Raw genomic sequence first — 21,082 nt, 5'->3', positions numbered from 1 at the left:
GTGAAAAGTACAGGAAGTCAATTCCATAAAGGTGACAAAGTGATTTATCTTTAATGCATCTTTTTTTTTCTAGCAACCTTGGGGCCACTCAAAAGCCAAATGCTGGGTTTTCAGCTTAGAGAGATCATCTGTGTGTATATTATTCAATCATTTTAAGCAGAATTGGAGCTGTTTTCCTTTCTTCATTAACATATATATTAGGTCCAATCTATGCTCAAACCTTGCATTACCCTACATTGATTGCAACATGAAAGAAGCTAGGAATGTAGTTCTACAATTCCAGTGTAAATGCAGTTATACCTGTGCACCAGTACTTTCTACTGACATAACTTGCCCACTTATATAAGCAACTTCTTGCACTGCTAAGAGATATAGCAACGTGGAACTTCACGTGTAGTAAAGCCTTAGGATACGAAATTATGAACAAAGCCAGCTAGAAAGTGAATTTAAAGAGTCATATCATTTGCAATTATTCACTGGTAAAGGTAAATTCATGTTAAGTTTCTAGCGTTTGAGAAAAAAATAACATTTGCTACCACAAATGAACAGTGGGAGAGGACTGCCCAGTGCAACTACTATAGATTAATTGCTTACCTGTAAAGTCATACCTTATAGCATGTTTTGCACATGCCTGTACACTACAGCTTCTTTCTTATGTTAATGTAATAAAATTAAAAGGAAGAAGGAAATCTCTATCTAGACTTTCCAGTGTCTGAATTGCCTGTTACCATATCAAGCCCATACTTTTTAATAAAGGCATATTGAAAAAATATATATATTTTGACGTCTGTAGTCTACAGTCTGATCCCAAAATAATGCTGCTTCTTTTAGAAGCAGCATTAATGGGTATTCAGTTTTATCCAAAAACTTAACAAAGGGATTTGGCATGCAGAGATATGCAGGGAAATTCTCTGTTCTGAACAATTTTGCTCTTTCAAAAAGGTGATTGAGATAATTCTTTTGGTAAGAAAGTCAACACTTTATTTATATTTTCTTAAACTTTCATCAGGTTTCCTGTTATGTCTTCATATACAAAAGAATTTGTTACCACACAACAATCATAATTAAAGAGTAATTAGCACATTTTTTTCTATTCCTGTTGAGCTGGTTGGGTCTAGCAAAAAAAGATATAATGAAAGTAATCACGTCTGTATTTTAGTATTGAGAGATCTCCTGACAGCAGAAATTGCCAGTATGACAACACTGCCAAGCTGTTGTGAGCTGGAACCAAGCTATGGGGCAAAACCAGGGTCTGGGCAATTCCTCTCCTGGCTCCTGATTTTCTCTCAGTGGTTTCCACCAAGCCAGGCTCTTTCCAACACCTGCAGGGCTGTCCTCTGGTGTACTGGCAACTTTTTGTTTTCTGTTCTTTAACTTTCCTGTGAAATGATAGAAAGAGCATTTCCTGGAAACCAATAAGAACAATAATGTAAAGGTCATAGCTTGGAAACCAGATCATTTATTTAAAATTTTATATATGAAAGGAGAAAAAAAAAAAAATATATATATATATATATATTATATAATATATATATATATATATATATATATTATATATAATGTTATGTTATTTAGAGAGGGAAAGATAAAGAAAATTCTTAAAGGAAAGCCAAAACATGGCTTTCCTTTACAAGACATATCTCATTTTTGGACATGCCTTAGAGTCATAGTAAACGATTTCACTAATGTTTACTTAGATCATAATGAGTAAAGTAATATAACATAAGATGACACTTTTTTGTGTGTAGACTTTTATCAGAAGTGTTCATTGGGTTCAAATGGGATGTGATTACATTTTTTGATTTATGTTTTAATTTTTCTTTTTTATTATTATTTTTTAATTTTTCTTTTATTTATTATTTTTTTAATTTTTCCTAATATATAGGGAAAATGTCTCTATTACAATATAGAGTTTTAAAGGTTTCAGTATAAAAATTGATGACTTCATTGACCATCTTCAGTCATTTCCAACTTTATTTTTGTCACCATTACATAAAGTCTGATTACTTACAGAGCAGGGTCTTCCAATTTTGTTTGGTATAACAGTGCTTAGCCTGCAACTGGAAATATAGGGAACATTTTTAAAAACTCAGAATGCTGTCTAACATGTAGAAACATTACTTTTTTTTTTTTTCCCCTTCTATTCTTTTATACAGTTAGAGTGACAATTATTTCAGTGAGTTAAGATTTTTTTTGGAAAGCTGGCAACTGTTTTTCATATTACACGTGTAGAAAAAATGCAAATGGATATTTTTAAGGTCTGAAAAAGTATAGGATATCTTCAAGCACTTCTATTCTGGAAATAGCTGCTCTGAGTTTAATTGAATTATGCTACTCAATTAGACAATCTGAGACAAAAGTGTGGATGGCACCAGTCAGTAAAAAGGGGATGTTAGAAAAGGAAGAGATGATAAGGTCATCAGCTCCTGTGGGATGGAAAGAAAAATTAGTAATTATCACCTGTGGAACGCTGAATTATTAGGAGATGGCTTGGGGAAAACTGCAGTGTACCTCAAAACCAATATCTCAATTGACTCTATGACTTTTAGTGTCTTTGGAGGTCATTAGATTTTGAAAGCTGTATTTTATGAATTCCTGCTACAACAGTGACATCAGCAGTTCCACACAAAATATTATACAGTGATCCAGTCAAAGAACTTATATTTACATAATTCAGTTTTATATCCAGTATAAAACTGATGGTAATATAGAAACCAGAGGGTTTCATTATTATTATCATTATTGATGCTGCTACTATTGCTACTATTATTGTGTAGATCATAGGTCAACAATAAGGAGAGAAGGGTCTTTCAGTATTATGCAGGCATATATTTGATTGGAACCTTCACTAAGGTATTTGAAACCAGTGAAAGTGATAGAAATGCTCTCAGAATTTATTAAACAAAAGATGTCTTGCAATTATGAATTTAAACCCATGGTTACAGTTGTTCACAAGAGCTCTCATTCTAGCTAAATAACACTGTTTAGAAATTATAAAATAAAAGGGTTTGCAAACTCTAAGTAACCTCCTGCTCTCCTCTGAAGTGCAGGTAAATCAGTATTCATTTTTTCAAGTAGCAAACTGAGGCAGAAGGAGTTACTAAAACTTATGATTCCACAGAGCAGCTGACTATTTCTACACTTTCTGCTTTAAGGGATCTTCTACAGAAAGGATTTCAGACCACTTTCATATCTGCACAGCACTGCAAATTATGAAAGGGACCAGAGCCTAAAGCACCGATAACATACAAGATCTTTGTTACATGAGATTCCAGTTACCCAAACGCAGCAAAAAGTGTTTCTCACAAAACCATCCTGAAGAAAGGCAAAAGCTATGTTGCAACATTCCCATATAACTCCTTTCGGTTCCTATCATGAGACAGCAGTTCAAACAGGAATAATGGCAGCTAGAAACCAATGAGAAGTACTTGAAACCCAGCAAAAATGAGTCACTAAGGTTGATTTTTAGCCAGAAGTTAGATTAAAATATATTGAAGACAGTGGGAGTTACATGAAAGTGTTCAATTTCACCATGACAGTGACCTTTCTCAGGTTCAACCTTACTTTGTTTTCCTCATTTTATCAATTCACTCAATTCCCAGACAGTCATAAGGATAAAAACAAAATTAGAAAATTTGTAGTTTTGTAGGTTAGCTAGGGAATAAGATAACATGAGAATGTAGTAGTCTAAAATGTTTTGAAGCTGAGGACTTCAGAAGTTAATTACAACAACATTTAGGTGATGTTTGGCAAGATAAACCACCCACTAGTGATCTGGTTGTACTGGGTCTAGCTGGGATGGAGTTAACTTTCCCTGCAGCAGCCCATACAGTGCTGTGCTCTGCACATGTAACTAGAACAGCACTGGTATCACACCAGTGTTCTGCCTACAGCTGAGCAATACCGACACCACATCAGGACTTCTCTAACTCCCCCCTCTCCCCCAAAGCCATCATCAGTCTTGGGGTGGGCAAGAAGTGAGGAAGTAACATCACCAGGGCAGCTAACCTAAACCAGCCAAAGGGATATTCCATGTCACACGATGTCACATTCAGCAATAAAAGGTGGAGAAAGGAAGAAGAGGGGAGGGATGGGCTCTCATTGTGAAAATGTCTGTCCTCCTGAATGGCTACGTGTGTTGGGGCCCTGCTTTAAGAATGTGGTCAAGCATTGACTGTTGGTGGGAAATAGAGAGCAATTTCTTTCCTCCTCACTTCCACACAGCCTTTACTTGTTTTTTGTTGTTGGTTTGTTTTGTTGTTGTTGTTTTTCCCCTCTCTCCCTTTCTGCTTTAGTCAAATTATTTAATTAATAATAATTTCCCCTTAATTATTTTTTCCTTTATTTAATTTATCCTTATCTCAACATGTGAGTTGTTTCTTTCCTTTTCTTCTTCCCCTTCTGAGAAAGGGGAGTGAGAGAGTGGTTGTGGTGGAGTTAATTTGCCTACTAAGGTAAAAGCTCTTTCACAGATTTTGCTAAAACTTCATGTTTTGCTGGAGGTTAACTTACATTTTTTTTCACATAAATCTTCTGCTTTGTTTGTCACCACTGGCAACTCTCTCATCTCCTGTAGTCATCAGTGTCACAAAGTTGATGTTATTTAACTTCTCCCTTCTTTTCTGTTCCCCTCAGTATTTCCATTAAATTCTGCAGCTCTTTCTTATGTATCTGAAAAATCTAGTCATTTTGCTTTGTTCCTAAGAGCAAAACATGTGTTTTGCTTCTTTACTTTTCTGCAGCAGAAAATTAATTGTTGCCATTAAGCCTGGCTCATACTCATTCCTGTCATTTGGTCCAAACTCTTCTTTGTCCCCTCTGTCTCCTTCTGCAACTTAGACCCCACTGTCTTCTGCTCTTCTGCCTTTTCAGTTGATTATCTATTGCCTTCCTCCCCTCCCAAGGCAATCCTGCAGGTCTTCCCAGATGATTGGTTTCATGTCTAGCTATAACTCTCATTGCTTCTTTGGGTCTATCACATTTGGGTGTGATATTTATGAAGGAAATAACATATATAAAAAGAGGAAAAAGAAGAAAACTAAGGTGATGGAGAAGCAAAATCAGTGGAAAGGAGAAGCCTGAAGTTTCATATACGTATAAGAACACACACATATAAAATATTTTAATAACGCATATCTGGTTTAGAAAAGTTTTCATCTGCAAAATGTTGAATTAATTACTATTTTTAGGAACATATTCATCTTTCCTTTATCTTCATGAACAAGGTGTATTTCTCTATTTTTCCCCATTCCCTTTAAATTCAGTGGAAAATTATTGCTTATGTCACACATGAAGGAACAGACACTTGTATTTCTGCTTCTCCTCTGGGATATTTTTTTTTTAATTAATTGTTTACTTTTTTGTTTATTTATCTGTGTCTCTGTAATCTTTGTTCCCTTATCAGATTTTCATCTCCTTTGTTTAGCTTGTTTCAATACATCATTTGCCCTGCTCTGTTATGTTCATCCATTTCCCCTTTATTATTGTTAAACATTGTATCAGTATTATTTGCTTGAATCTCTCCTGTCTCACTTCTCATATTCATTCATTTTCCCTTCTTCTATTACAGAAGATATTTGGATTCCTGGCCACAAGCAGGAAAAAAATAATTTTCTGGAGGTTTTGGGGTGAATAGAGTCAGACACAAAAGGAATCTTCAGGCATATTAATAAGTCTATTTTTGCCTCTAAACTGTGCTTGTGAATTATTTTTAAACTATTTTTCTGAAAATACAGACCTGTGTGGAACTTGGTGATTCCAGGAATAAGCATCATTTGAATGCAAACCATCTCTGGAAAAAAAAAAAAAAATGCTGGGGAGAAAATAAGTACAGCTCTAGCAGTTTTGAGTGATACTGTTTTGTGTGGTCACTAATCATTTGGTTGATTGGTTTTGTTTTCTTTATGAAGTTTGATCTTACATTTTTGTTGTAGAAACATTATTACTGTGTGCTAGTAGTGTAAATTAAAACTGAACATCACATTTCCCACATAACAAAATAAGATAAAACCACTTTCAGCAATTCCCAAATAAAATGCCATCACCTGTACTGAGATATGCACAGCCAAAGGAGTTTTTCTTGTTTTGCCTCTCACATTTTGAGGGCATATATAATGTGAACCTGACTTTAAACAACTGGAAGCAATGCTCAACAACTGTACCAAAGGGCAAGATCAAGCCCTTGGTAATTATCTCATATATTTCATACTGCTGTTCATAAAGTCACAGGTACTTAAATAGGGTAACTGTGTGCAGTGGTTTCAATAGACACTAAAAATTCTTAGCATTTACCAAGAAATACACATTTTAAAGAGCTCTTTTAAAACTTGACATAAAACATGGTGGTTGTTTTACATTTTCTTATGTCTAAAAGCATCTGGACTTTTTCTGGAGTAGCGGTTCTACTTTCTTTCTTTCTTTCTTTCTTTCTTTCTTTCTTTCTTTCTTTCTTTCTTTCTTTCTTTCTTTCTTCCTTCCTTCCTTCCTTCCTTCCTTCCTTCCTTCCTTCCTTCCTTCCTTCCTTCCTTTCTTTCTTTCTTTCTTTCTTTCTTTCTTTCTTTCTTTCTTTCTCTCTCTCTCTCTCTCTCTCTCTCTCTCTCTCTCTCTCTCTCTCTTTCTTCTGAGATTATCTCAGAGCCTGGGGTGGGGGAGAAGTGAGCAAGGTGACCTCCGTGCTCCTTCCAGCCCTCTCCAGGTTTCTCTAGCCCTGTGGTCCATGATCCTGTTTGACAGGAGGCCATGAATATGGGTAAGAACCACTGAAGTGGAAGCAGTTCCTTCCCAAAAGGCATTTGTGAACAGTTTCAAGCTAGTTTGAAACAGACTCCAAACTAAGAGTATGCAAATTAGCTCAGTTAAGCAGTGTAGGTAAGGGGCTATGGCCTGACTCAGTCAGTGGGGTCTGGAAATGTGGCTGGCTCACCTCCCACCAGCAGAGCTGAGTCCTGACTGTTGGCACTGAACTATAAGAATATAACTATGCTTATCAAGTTCAATAGCAGCCTGAATTGGGGACAATAATTTATAGTGTTCAATATAAGAAGAGTTGGTGGTCATGACTGTAGTAAGATGAATGATGGGGGCATCCGTTAAACACTAGTTCCAGTGGCAGGACAAACTGGAATAGTCCATTTGTCTACATTTTCTGCAAGAAACAAGTGGAGAAAAATAAGGTAGCAAAAACACATATTCATAGGCGGATCCACAGATTTTTTTTCCTGTTTGAAGAGCTTCTTTTCTCTTGAGAGTCATGAAGCATGCATAACCAGTTTAGTTAAAAGCTAAATTAAATTTCTTATGCAAGTACTGAATAAAAATTCCATGCTTACCCAGGCACTACCAGAAAAAAATGAAATTGGATGAACAAAAATAAGAATTATAAGGTATAACAATTTTCAGCTTCAGTATTCAAAATACGGTGATCTCAAATTTTAGTAAATTAGTGTAAATCAAACCAATGATGTTTTAATTCTGAAAAATAGTTCCCATGTTATTTTTAACTGCAACACTTTTAATTCATAGCTCAAGTGGACTTTAAATTCTTTTTCTGCACTTGCAATATAAATAATGATTAACACCTTACTTAGTGTTAACTTTTTATGGTTTTGTTTGCTTGCTTGTTTTTTACATTAGGGTGAGTTTGACTCTTTTGAGCCTTCTTACAGTTGAGTAAATTCTCTAATGACAATAGGGAGTGTTGAAAGGGAAACATCAAAATATAATGTAAGATAAGATGTGGGTTGTGCTTAGCCTATCTTAATTCAGCAGATTCACAATGTGCAGAGAATTGTAAAAGACTCACAAGTCCTGACTGTGGACTGTAATATCTTATTCTCATCTGCATTTCATCCTTTCAGTTATTTGCATATGGGTAACAAAGAATTTACCATTTCTCTGCAACTGCTCCTATTCAGCTCATACCAGACAGTGCAGAGCAAATATGCAGAGTTAGACTGTAAAGGTACTTGGAAATCTACATGAAGTGCGAGGCTATACAGTACTGAGAGATCTGCATGGCCTAGCATAAACTGCACACCAACTTCCTGCACTACTGACATAAGTACCATATGCTTATGAGACACCTCTTGGCTCACATATAGCTTGCTTTCTCAATAACTAACCAATGACTATACATTTGCAAAACGAGATGCATCACAAGGCATAGGGTCAGAGATGCTGAAAAACAGGAAATGGCCCACAGAAGTCAATCTCTCAGGTATTAATAGTCTCAGTATTTCTTTGCTTTAAATGCATACCCAAAATCAGTGGCAAGTTCTATGGTCCCTTCCAGGAAGATGTCAGTTTTGTAATTTAGCTAATCAAAGTTACAATAGGGATAGATTAGCATCATATTACCTATCTTGATCTGGTGCACCCAGAACTACATTGCCTGTACAGAACTGGAATTTTTCCCCCGTTCTCTCTTGCCTTAGACTTTTCTTTTTTCTTTTCTTTTCTTTTTTTTTTTTTTTTTTTTTTTTTTTTTAACAATTTAGATCTTTTAGATCTAAAATCCCTTTTTAGATCTTTCTATACATATATATTATACATAATGTCAGCTACTCCGACTGCAGTCGAAGACAGCAGACAGCAACATGCAGTAGAAGTATTGGAAGAAGTCCTGTATCTACTTGTGAGTGGGACATTCCCTGCTTGGAAGAAGGAACTCATGTATTTCTCCCGTGTGCAGTCCAAAGGAGTAAAAGAGTCCAACCTTTGCAGTTGCTTGTGTGGCCAGCAAAGGACCAAAGCAGTAAACACCTGTCATTTAGTATCCAAGCCATGCCAACTACTATCTAGCATAGCTGAAATCCAGAGGTACAAGGAAGACTACTCTAATACCTTCCCACTCCATTTACATTGAGAGGAAACAGGGAAGTTCAAAGGCAGATGTTTGTGTTTCTTACACTACTCTGTGCTTGTTTGGCTTTCCAAAAGCTGCTGAACTTGTTTAAAAGCATGGTGTCATGGTCTCTAAAGCCTATTTGCATTTTTTCTTTCTTTTGGCATCTCAAAGAAATATAAAGAAGCATGAAGCATGAATATTCCAATATCTATTGGGTCATTTCTTTAAAAGTAGAGCTGAAAAGTGTAACTTCTGCTGATGGCATGTTGCAGCCAGACAGTACTTAAAGTGTTCAATTCCTTTCATTTGCTACAGAATTGCAGATCATATAACAACAGAGGCTAAGTAGATACGGCTGAAAATTAGTGTCATTTATCTTTAAATGGCAGGATAATGTTACACTTGATGTCTATATTTCGACACATTGTGATACACCACATCCTTTTCTCATTTCTTTAACCTGGTGTATCATCCTGATTGGAGTGCTAAAAGTGGTTTTGGAAAGAGAAGTGCTATTTAGGAATGTAGACGTGTATGTAAAATGATGGTGGCAGTAATGTGATCTCCTTATTCATTTCCTGTGGACACTTATAATATTATGTCCAAACAGTTTTTATTTAATTTCACCTATTTTTTTCCTTATCCTTTAAAGAGCCCTTCTTTTTCTCTACTACTGAGAACAACACCCTAGCAGCACAACTTGTATCAAGAGCAACTTCCCTCCCATTTTTCAGTTTAATGCCCTTTGATTTAATAAATCGGTTTGGGGTTCCTTTACCTGCTTTATGCCCTTCTATAATGAGCTAATTAAAGACATATGAGGTCTCTTTATTATGACATATGGGGCCTGTTCTTTATGTATTACTTGTTTCTTCTTTGAGCCAGATCTTTCTTTCCTCCCACAGTCTTCTCTTACTGGACTGTAGTTGTTGGTTTTGGTTTTGTTTGTTTGTTTATTTCTTTGAATTGGGGCACAGAGAGTTAGTTCTCACTATGCAAATGGTATGCTGGTGGGTAGCCTTCATCTCAAGTTTTAGGTTGAAGAGAGGTTCCAAAATTTGTAAAGTTCCACATTTCAACCCGCAGCCAAGACCGAGCCAGGATCTCCATCTGGGCCTTTCATTTTTTCTGTACTCTTTCTTGCTCTGGGTGTATTAGAATAGCTCATGAGGCTCAGCTCTCCTAAGGTTGTTTGAAAATTATGTTAAAATCTGCCTAAGCAATATGCTTTTCCCTGACAAGTTTTTAAACGCCTGAAGTTAACAATAGATGATATTAAATTAGTGTTTTTCATCTCCAGATAAAGAAACACTTTTCCCTAGCCATTTTCATCAGCCATGTGTGCTTCATAAGAAGGATAAAGTTATAGGGGAGAGAAAGAACTCTGGAGATTAGGTGATAGTAGGAGAAATGCAAATGATGGCAAGGGAGAACTAGGTCTTTAAATCAACTGAATAGATAAGTGAGGGAAGAAGGGTAATAAAATGGAATAAATATCCACAATTAACACTTAATTTAGGAAAGGCTTATACTTGGGTTGGTAGCAGAGCCCTGGCAATTCCCAGCAGTGGAAGAAACACTGGAAGAAGCGCATACCTCACAGATGGACTACATGGAAAGGGAAACCCTCAAACCCACCATGTGACCATGCAGCTCACACTCCATCAGTACACATTAATTTTACCTGGATTATTTCAAATTTTGATTGTACAGTATTTGGTACAACTCACATCACAGATCATAACTACTACTGGAATGTACTTGCTTAATTACAAATTTAGGTCTCAGTAGTGCTTGACTCCTAAAATATTGATAGGGCTATAGGAATTTTAGCTTGTAGGGAACTAAATCCATACAAGAATCATCATTATAGAGTGACTGTATGATTTTTTTCCTATTGCCTTGAGAATAAATTACATGTACTCTTTGTCAACAGGAAAGTATGTATTGCAAGAACTATGTTTTTTAAGTGTGGATAATTCAATGAAATTCTATATAATTCTTGCACAATCAGTCAAGAGGAATAAAATTTGTAACTATACAGGGGAAATATGTTACACTGCCACAGATAACAAATATTCTTTGAAAGTAATATTTACTTATATAAAATATCACTTTACTTCTTTATTGTATTTAATTTTGCATTAAGTTTTAGAGCAAAAATTGATGAACTGCTTACTAATGTGCTAGTTAACATCCCACACTTATCAATGGTTCAAACTGAAGACTAAGCAGAGAGTTTCAGAAGAAAGGGGAAAAGAAGAAGAAGAAGAAGAAAACAATAACAATAACACAAAACAGCAATTCCACAGATAATATCTCTTTGTAAAGGCAAGTGGTCGGTGAGCTTTTGTGTTTGCATTATATTTTGTCCATTTGATTGTATGGTAATTATTGTGAGCAGAAGCAGAGCTATATTGGTCAACACATAGCTATGTAGATGCAGTGGTTTCCAAAGTAATATCTCTTGGAACATGCAACTTTCCTTCCACATACACAGTGTCACTAAGACAACAGGTTAGGAAATTGGTAGCTATCTATTCTCTTCTTGAATAATTCATTCTTCTAGGAGTAGGGGAACAGTAAATTTGTTAGCTGTTCTTCCCTCTACCTCCGCTTGAAAGCAAGAGGTACCACAATCAAACTTCCAAGTTGTTTCTTTCACCATAGCAACTTGTTAGAATTATTTGAAAACAAGCAATTGTCTCTAAAACAATGTCTAGTCAAGTTTTAACTTATATACTAGTCACTAGTCTTTTTTTTGTCTTTTTTTTTTTTCTTACCAACAAGGAGGTGTTTTTACCCATGCAAAGTGTTAGTGTGTGATGATCAAACTAAGCAGACTATCATTGATTTCTTGTAGTATGACTACATTAAATCATTTTCTGTTCTCTGTTTTCACCATTTTAGTTGTAGCTGAAACTGTCATTGATTGCAACTACCGTAGAAACATCTTCTCTATTCACTCTTGAGACAGCTACATAGATTTGTGTGTTCTGAATCCCTAGTGTATTTAATACCTTCTCTTCACCCCTGGAGAAGAAACCTTTTTGCCCCTCTAGCCTGAGTATTATAGCATCATTATATTTGTTGGTTCAATAGCAGGACTCACATCATGTAATGTATCAATGGTCCTGAGATAGAAAATAGGAAAGGATGAATAACAATAGACCTTTACATCTGCTAATGCTGGTTTCCCAGGTTACCTTAATCACATGTTATTATGTATGGAGTGCCAGCATGGTAGTCAGGGGAGAACTGACTAAAACCAATAATCTCATTGTGGAAGGAAATTTTGTTTTTAAAACAGCTCTTCTCTCACAAACCAAAAACAAGAGGTCTTCAAATTTCATCAATAGAAAAGTGGTAGTAAAAATGACATTGCAGGACACTATATTTATTCTTCCACCATGATTTCCACATTGCCTTTTTTTATTTCACATGTCAAAACAGATGAATAAACTGTTTTCTTGTATAAGGCAGTACAAGAAAGTCTCTATGATAATTTCATAACAATTTTTGCTAAAGTGGTAAAAGAGTTTAAAAGGGCATATAAAGTTGACAAAAATTTGAAAGTAGTGTAAAATTAATTATGGTATTTACTAAGTACAGATAATGCAGAGTGGTGGAAATGTAGAAAGAAAAACAGTTTATAATCTAATGTTTTGTATGCTCCTTTTGTTGACTGTGGTGCTATTACTTAGCTAAATCCACATTTAGTTCTCACATTCAACAAACTACAATACTCTTCTAGTTATGCTTACAAACATTATGTCTGACATAGTGCAAAACACCCATGTATTACCCGTTAAAATCCTCCTACTAAAAAAAAAAAAAAAAAAAAAACAGTCTGAATTAGTAACATGGGCAAGAAACCTCCAACTGGATTCTGCAGAACCTTCAAGGATGCTATGGCAGTGTTGTGTCAGCTGGGATGGAGACCTCACAAGGTTTTCTTTTTTCTTAGGTTAATGCATTTAATTAAGCACATCAAAGTATGGAACCTGACTTTGCTGCACCCTCACCTAGGGACAGCTGAGCTAGTTGTCATTGTGTGTCTTCAGAAATACACAGCTTAGAGAAATCCAAAAAAGTGTTCTGTGTCTTATGGCTGGATTGTTTCTTGTACACAAGATAAATTAATATAGGCTGACTACACTAAAACATGTACATAACTTCTTACTGCTTGTTGAGCTTTGCAAGTGGTTTCTGTATCTTCTTGTGTTATGCTAGACATTATGTAATGGCCTTTCTTCATGGTCTTAAAATCAATGACACATTACAATCGCTGTCTGGGAGAAATAACTCCAAGAAGCTGATTCTGTTCTCACATATTATTGTATCTCTGAGGAAATGTAAACATATCAGTTTATATATTATTTTACCCAAACAGCAATTCTGATGTTTCGTTATATATATATAAAAGCATCCAGTACACATCAGTGTCGGTTTTAGATTACTTTTGGAGACAAAACCCTTTTCCTGACCCTTATTTCTATAATACTGTATTTTCAAACCTATTTACTGAAATGTTTGCTTATGACATAAAGTGTTAACACAGCTGTTCTGCAAAATGATGGCTTTAAAATCCAGTCCAAAATGCAGAAATAATGTAGCTCCAGGTAACCACTTCCTTGCTGACTCTGAAGAATCATTTCAGTGAGCGACAGCTCTATTGATTCTGTCACCATCTCAAAAAGTTCCCAGAACACTATAACTAAGAAGAGCATAAAACCTCCAGCAATCAAAAAACACTGAAGAAGGTCCTGAAGAGCTCCTCTTTCAAGAAACTAGTCCTCCGTGAGATTCAGACCAGGATACAGGGACCAAAGTTGCCTGGTTTTAGTTCCAGGCAATGACAGAAGAAAGAGGCATATACCTAGATTATTGTTAAAAAAAAAAAAAGAAAAAAAAAAAAAGAAAAAAAAAAAAAAACACTGTTCTCTAAAGATCTTATTTTAAGCATATAAATTATGGGGTTCTTACTGGTACAAAAAATCATGGATGGTTGTCCACCCACGCACAGATATAATCACCAATGTTGGTGAGGGGGACCACTATTTTACTTGCCCTATTTGTGAAGATTTTGCATAAGTACCTGTGTTCTGACTTTTAAATCCCCTGCAGGTTAGAAGGGTTTATCTTGTGTGTTAAGATGTAATGTGGAGTGAGGCACTGAATCAGGCCGTGAGAGAGAGCACCAGCAATTCCTGTGAGCAAGAAGGGGCAGGATTAGCAGTGACCAGACAAGCAGGAGAGAATATATACAGTTATGTGAGCTCTGAAAAGGGATCAGTGAGGATACTCAGAGAATCCAACAGGAATGTGTTCTGAACAGGAGGAGAAAGAAAACTGGAAGGAGGGAGAGATCAAGGGTATTTGGGGATATGCCCATCTTCACCTACTCTTAGCACACAAGTTTTTCAAATAGGAACAATGTGGAGCAACCACATATACCTCTCCATTAACCCTGTGCAGTCATGGCACTGTCTTGTCTTCCAGGCAGTATTGCCCCTACAGAAGGTTACATCTCTACTACTGAGCAGTAGCAGCCCAAATGTGGTCTCAAGACTTGGTTATTTCCCCTCAGTGGTGATGTTTGGCCCAGTTAACCCACTGATAATATGTGAGGGGAACTCTGGTTGTGACCCCTGCTTTATGTATTTGTGGCACACTCATTTGCTGTAAGAATGGGTCTCAGCACTGCACTGTCTCTGGTAAGACTTTGAGGCAATGACACGTGATGGATACTAGGTGGATCAGATATCTCTGACTCCCTCCTAAAAGGGTCTAATGTGACCAGCTCTGAAGGGCATAATTTCCCTGGTAGCCCAAGCAAACATGAATTTTTCTGACCAGACAGTTCAGACACAAGATATTTATGACTAACATGCACATAACTCAGAGGTATCTCCCAGTAATCCCACAATTCAACTTAAAAAAAAAAAAAAAGGGATTAGTGTTTTCCTGAGGCAGAAATAGGCAGAAATATTGAAATAACCTACCAGTGAGAGACCCTAAATTTCACCTTAAAGGGTCTTTCTGAAACCCAGTTTCATCAAAACTTTCCCCCATAGCTATAAAGAAAGACATCAAGTTTGATTCATCTTCACATTAAGTTATGCTAGTATAATTGCATCTCTTCCAGTGTATTTACATAAATGCAAATTAGACCAACTCTATCTTGCATTCAAGTAATGAGATTTTTCAAGTTCTAGAAGACATCATCTCTACCTCTTTAATGAGTTAATTCTCTTCTCTTACTAATTTAGCTATAAGAACTAGGAATACAGCAAGGTGAAATGTGATGTTATCATTTAGAGTGTTATGTTTCATTTTTCTACCTATTTTTATAGTTTCTTTGATTTGTGTTAAGTGTCAGAAACTGTAAAATAAACCTCAAGTGAGTTTTACTGTCTTTCACATACAAATGACAAAGACTAGCTTTTTTTTCTGTGTTTTTGCTATAAATACCGATTCCTCTCAGCAAAGACCCATTTTCACTCAAAAGGTTTTTGTGAATCTCAACGAAACACTGTAATGATTCCATTTGCAATGAAACCTAAGAAACATGCACTTTTCACGTAATTTGGAGTATAACTGGGTATGTTTTGTTCAGCTCTACTGCAAGCCAAGCAAGTAAACAACAGAAGGACTTCGCTGTAGTGCCTATGAGATAGTCTTAGCCTCAGAACCCTTCAGAGATGTTTTGCTGGATCCATTTTTGTTTCCTCTTTGTTAGTAACACAGTGAACAAAACAGCCTTTTCATAAGACCCATTAATCTGACTTCTGCAGGTACAAAAAAGTATACTGGGAAGATTTGAGATAAATCTGGAGAATTTCATCCTATGTACAATCTGCAAGTTCAGAAATCCTGCTCAGAACCAGCATTCATCTTTTTTTCCCAGGGAGTTAGATCCATGAGCCTGGGGCTCACTTCAGTTGCTGGCATGTGTTGGCAGTAATAACACCTTCTTTCATGTTGTGTCCTGAAAAAAAAGAAACCCAATATCTCTTCTGTTTCTCTTCCAATTTTTTAAGTCATGTTAAACATTTTACAGTAAGTGTGTGTATTTAAGGTGATTATAACATGATTTTTCAACAGCCTTTCCACAACCCACTACTAGAAGCACTAGAAGAGCTCAAGCCTTCCTGTTCTACAGCTGAATTAAAAAAAAAAAAAAAAAAAAAAAAAAAAAAAAGCAGAAAACCTTATGAACAAAGTTTGCAGTTACAGAATAATCACACTTAATGTGATTGGGTTCTAGGAAAAATTCATAAGCCGTGGACAGTATTGCAAAATATGACCAGGTATTTTATTTACTTTAAGTGTTGCCTTTTCCTGAAATATCAGTCAGTCATTGTAAGAGCTTGAAGCAGCATTCATCTGATCACATTCAACATTCTGCTCTGAGAACTAAGCTGTCAGCCAGCTTTAATTGCATCCTACTTTGGATAAATTCCAGTGGCAAGGTCTAAAGATGACAGTAGCGGTATTTAGAAAAAGACACATAAGAGCAAATGTTTGCAAGGCACGTGACTCCTCTTATTCACAGGCATTGTTAGTGGGGCAACATCATTAAACTGCTTATCACAGTCAAAAATGTTGTTCTCTGCAAGCAGATGGTCAGCAATTGCATAATTTTATTTAGGTTTTGATTTACATATTGGTCTGAAAAGATTTTAGCTTATTTATTTTACATTAAAATGAAGACGACAGTTTGGTAGCTGCATTCTCCTACAGATATGCAGAATTAGCTTACTAGAACATGCCTTAGAAATGCTTGTTTTTCTTTGAACATATTTTAATTTGCATTTGTAGCAAGAGGTTTCAGTCTTCCTTTGCCCACAACCATCACCCTGTCATAGGAGATTAAATATGCTGTCATAGCACTGACTTTAAGGAGCATTTCTGAACCAAGTTTACTGTCAGTGCACCAATTGGTCATGATGGCCCTGACCAGCCTCACCAGTGGCCTCTTCTCACATCTCCTCGCCCTGTTGGCTCAGGAGCTGCCTCTAAGCTCAGGCCTTTCCCTGGTCCTGGCCTGATCTGTCACTGTCAGCCCTGTCCCCAGTCCCACACAACAGCTGACACTATCTCAACTGCCAGGGCCCCAGCCACCATCCCCAGCACAGCTGTGTTTTCTGCCTTTGGACACCATGAAATAAGGCCACTCAGGAGGCCCCTGCCCCACTGCCCTGCTGCTCCGCTGTCTTTGCACTGCCCATGCCAACCGTGCTGCACCCTGACTTTCCCTTAGACATGGAAATTTCTAACAATTAAAATTTTCCATGAGAAAAGTCACCCCTGCCTCCCCACACTGCCACAAATACACAAATACATGATGTCCTGAAGTAGTCCCTAGTGGGAATATCAGGAAATATTGCTCCACAGAAGCCTGGAGAAAGCTTTCTTATTTTAAAAAAAAAAAAAAAAAAAAAAAAAAAGGCCTTCCTGGTCTTTACTTGATAATACTGAAACTGAGAAGCATATCTGCAATTCAGATGTTAGGTTATGATGGCCAGCTGTCCTGTCTGACATGAAGATCTCTTTTTTTCAGTCAGGTGTACTCTTGTTTTTTTTGATGAGCGACACATTGGATGCCATTTGTCTTGCATTGTCGCTTTAAGCTACGTATTTTTAAATCGTCCATTTCACAATGCTGATGTGAGGTGTTCCTGATTACCATGAAGAAGGTTGCTGAACAATCTTATTTTAATGTTAGAAAAAAAATGAGCTGGCAATTATCTTGATTATCTTGTTATGGTACCAAAATCTACAGATTTAAAAAGCAGGATGAATGTGTTTTATGCTTGTATTCAGACTGCAAGTGTTATAATGAAGGTTTTGCTTTGTTTCATTTGCTCTTACTTCTGCAGATCTTTGTAAGTGGTTTTGAGGGAGTGGGCCTTACTCGGACTCCTGGTTGCATATGTCTGTTTATTTTCACTTTTTCAGTACAACTCAGATAAACCCTAATGTGATAATTTACTGACATCTTAATTGCTGAACTTCTCTTTTGTTCGTTTTAGACTTAACTGAAATAGAATATGGAGCGTATTTTTTTTATTTTTAATAGGGCAGTCACTTGGACATAAGACAGCATAAATATACTCAGCAGTCACCATATAATTAACTTTATTCTGAAATACTGTGATGGATTTGAACAGAGTCTGGTATTTTATTTGCTTTTAGTTCCCTTCAAGAAAAGAAAAAATAACAGCAGTTGATACACCCTGGAGGGTAGATGAACTCAGGAGAGAAATGGTTCTACATGCTGCAGAGTATGGCAGGACAATAAGATTCTCAACAAGTGGCAAACAAAACAGGTCTTGAGGTCAAATTTCTCTAGGCACCAAAGGAAGCTTATGCATGTAGACCCTTTTGAAAGTAAGAAAGGCAATGAACTGACTAGAAGTTTCTAGTAAGACTAGAAGCAAGGACAAAATGGATAGTGGTAGAAATGTATAAAACATCTTTACTGTTTTTTCTTTCTTTTCTTCTTTTCTTTTCTTTTCTTTTCTTTTCTTTTCTTTTCTTTTCTTTTCTTTTCTTTTCTTTTCTTTTCTTTTCTTTTCTTTTCTTTTCTTTTCTTTTCTTTTCTTTTCTTTTCTTTTCTTTTCTTTTCTTTCTGTTCAGAAAGCTAATCATTTCAGTTTTAGCATAATTATATCACAGAATCACAGAATTTTCTAGGTTGGAAGAGACCTCCAAAATCATCGAGTCCAACCTCTGACCCAACACTAACAAGTCCTCCACTAAAACATATCACTAAGTTCTACATCTAAATGTCTTTTAAAGACCTCCGGGGATGGTGACTCAACCACTTCCCTGAGCAGCCCATTCCAACGCCTAACAACCCTTTCCGTAAAGAAGTTCTTCCTAATATCCAACCTAAACCTCCCATGGCACAACTTTAGACCATTTCCTCTCATCCTGTCACCAGGCACATGGGAGAATAGACCAACCCCCACCTCGCTACAGCCTCCTTTAAGGTACTTGTAGAGTGCGATAAAGTAGCCCCTGAACCTCCCCTTCTCCAGGCTGAACAATCCCAGCTCCCTCAGCTGCTCCTTGTAAGACTTGTTCTCCAGACCCCTCACCAGCTTCGTCACCCTTCTCTGGACTCGCTCGAGCACCTCTATGTCCTTCTTGTAGCAAGGGGCCCAAAACTGAACACAGTACTCGAGGTGCGTACTTTTATTTCCCTGCCAGGAAATAAAAAAAAAAAAAAAAAAAAGGAAATAGTCCTAGTCCTTAGGAATCTCAGCATAAAAGCACTGTAGTGAATGTCCATTTGAGGTCTGTCCTTAAATGTTTTGAGCAGGGTGTTTGGATTAAATGTCCAGCAAAAGTCCCTTTCAACCTGAAAGTAGTCTGTGATTCTGTTAAGCATGAACTAGTATCACTGGCATTTGGTCAGGGTTGAGCTTCATGACACCATGTGTGCATCAGGCATCAGCAATGGAATTCCTACCATTCCCTAGCTGACTTGTCAGTCACTACCATTTACAGCATTTCTCTCATCTCCCTTCCAAAAATACTTCTGAGTCCACTGACTTTCTGAGGAACCTCAGACTGGCTTATTTTTAATTCATTTAGTGTCAGTTTGACATTGGGTCAACAAAACTCAAAGCCTGAGTAATAGCTGTCATTGGGATCAAAGCTTGTTTGTTCAATTTTATGAATAGTTCCTCTTGTGCAACTGCAGTTGATCTTCCTGAACAGCACAGGCCTGCAAAGCTGTTGAATATGAGCCAGAGAAATTTCTGATAAATGATTTCTTTCAACACTTTCAAAGTATTTTTTTTTTAATGTGAAAACAGACCTGAAAGTCTCAAGGCACAAGGTTGTCTAGGGATCTAGGTGAGATCTGAGCCATCAGATTGTTCCCAATTCACTTACAATTACAACAGTATAAGACAATGGAAAGTATTTCCACTGCTCCATGAGCCAAAGCTGTCTATTAGGTATGTGCACAGAGGCAGTATAGATGTAGCCACCGGTGAATACCTTGTTGACAAGCTTGAGGAGCACAGTGCTGTGACTGAGAAGCACAGTCTACTACTACCTGCTATCACCTGTTGAGACTTTCTCCTTACATTGTCTACAACTAGTTCAGCCCAGTCAAGGTAATTGCTGTTACAGATGATGATGCTAAAGAAACCTGGGGAGATAGCAATTGTAAAATCTCTTACATTTCCCACATTTAGAAACAAACAGGAGTATGGGTTATAGCAGACCTTCACTGTTTCCTTTAACAAATATCCCACCATTTCCTTGGCCTGGAGGCTCTGCAGTACACAATAGAGTAGTTTATTTCATAACAAAAATTTCTGGCTGAATTCACATCTTTAGGAGAAAGGCCATGTCCTCTTAGATGTATTTGACAAAACTTCCAACTTTTGAGTCTTCTTGATACACCCACTCAGACAACAATGCTGCTCTGCACCTGCCTCAGCAGCTGGTGAGTTGACTGCTGACAAAACCTTACATGCAATAGCCCATTTCAAATAACAGTGTGGGCTCTGTCACTGTGACTGTCACTATTGCCAGGTGGAAGCATTGACAGAAATTATACTAGTCTATTATCTCTGTAACCCAATATACCATACCAGTTTCCATCTTGCCCTAGGACATGTCTTTCAGCTGTTGTAAGATGTACAGAGAGATATGGTCTGTCTGAAAGTTGTAGTAAGGTAGGACATAACCTCATAAAGCCCATCCTTGTGTGTATCAAACCTTCCACACAAACAGGTCAGTTATGGTCTGGGTTTCTAACCTCTCATTGATGAAACCATTGCAGGGAGGTTGCTAGCTGTTGGTTGAGCAATATACATAGACCGGATGGGTTTGAGCCAGCTTCTGGGTCTTTCCCATCCAAGCAGTTGTAAGGAAGCATGTCAGCTTGTACTCCTTTCCCAAACCCCACAACTCCATTACCTGATCTAAACACGGTCCTGCAGCTTCTGTTTGGTGCCGTCTGTTCATCCAGTCCTCCAACAGCCAGGGCTGACCTAGTATTTCCATACTCATAAAAAGTATGTGCTAGAACAGAGGACTGCTATGGTTTTAATGAATATTAAAAAATAAAAAATAAATAAATAAATAAATAAAAAGGACTACTATCTCTACATCCCAGAGACAAAGAGACAAAAAACATTTTAACCTAAATGATGTTTTTCCATCATGGGATAGGTGTCCAAGCTTTTTTGATTTTTTTCAACAGCC

This window comes from Anas acuta, chromosome 1, assembly GCF_963932015.1.
Source record: "Anas acuta chromosome 1, bAnaAcu1.1, whole genome shotgun sequence".
In the NCBI taxonomy this organism is placed as follows: Eukaryota; Metazoa; Chordata; class Aves; order Anseriformes; family Anatidae; genus Anas; species Anas acuta.
Note: the sequence above shows the minus strand (reverse complement) of the source record.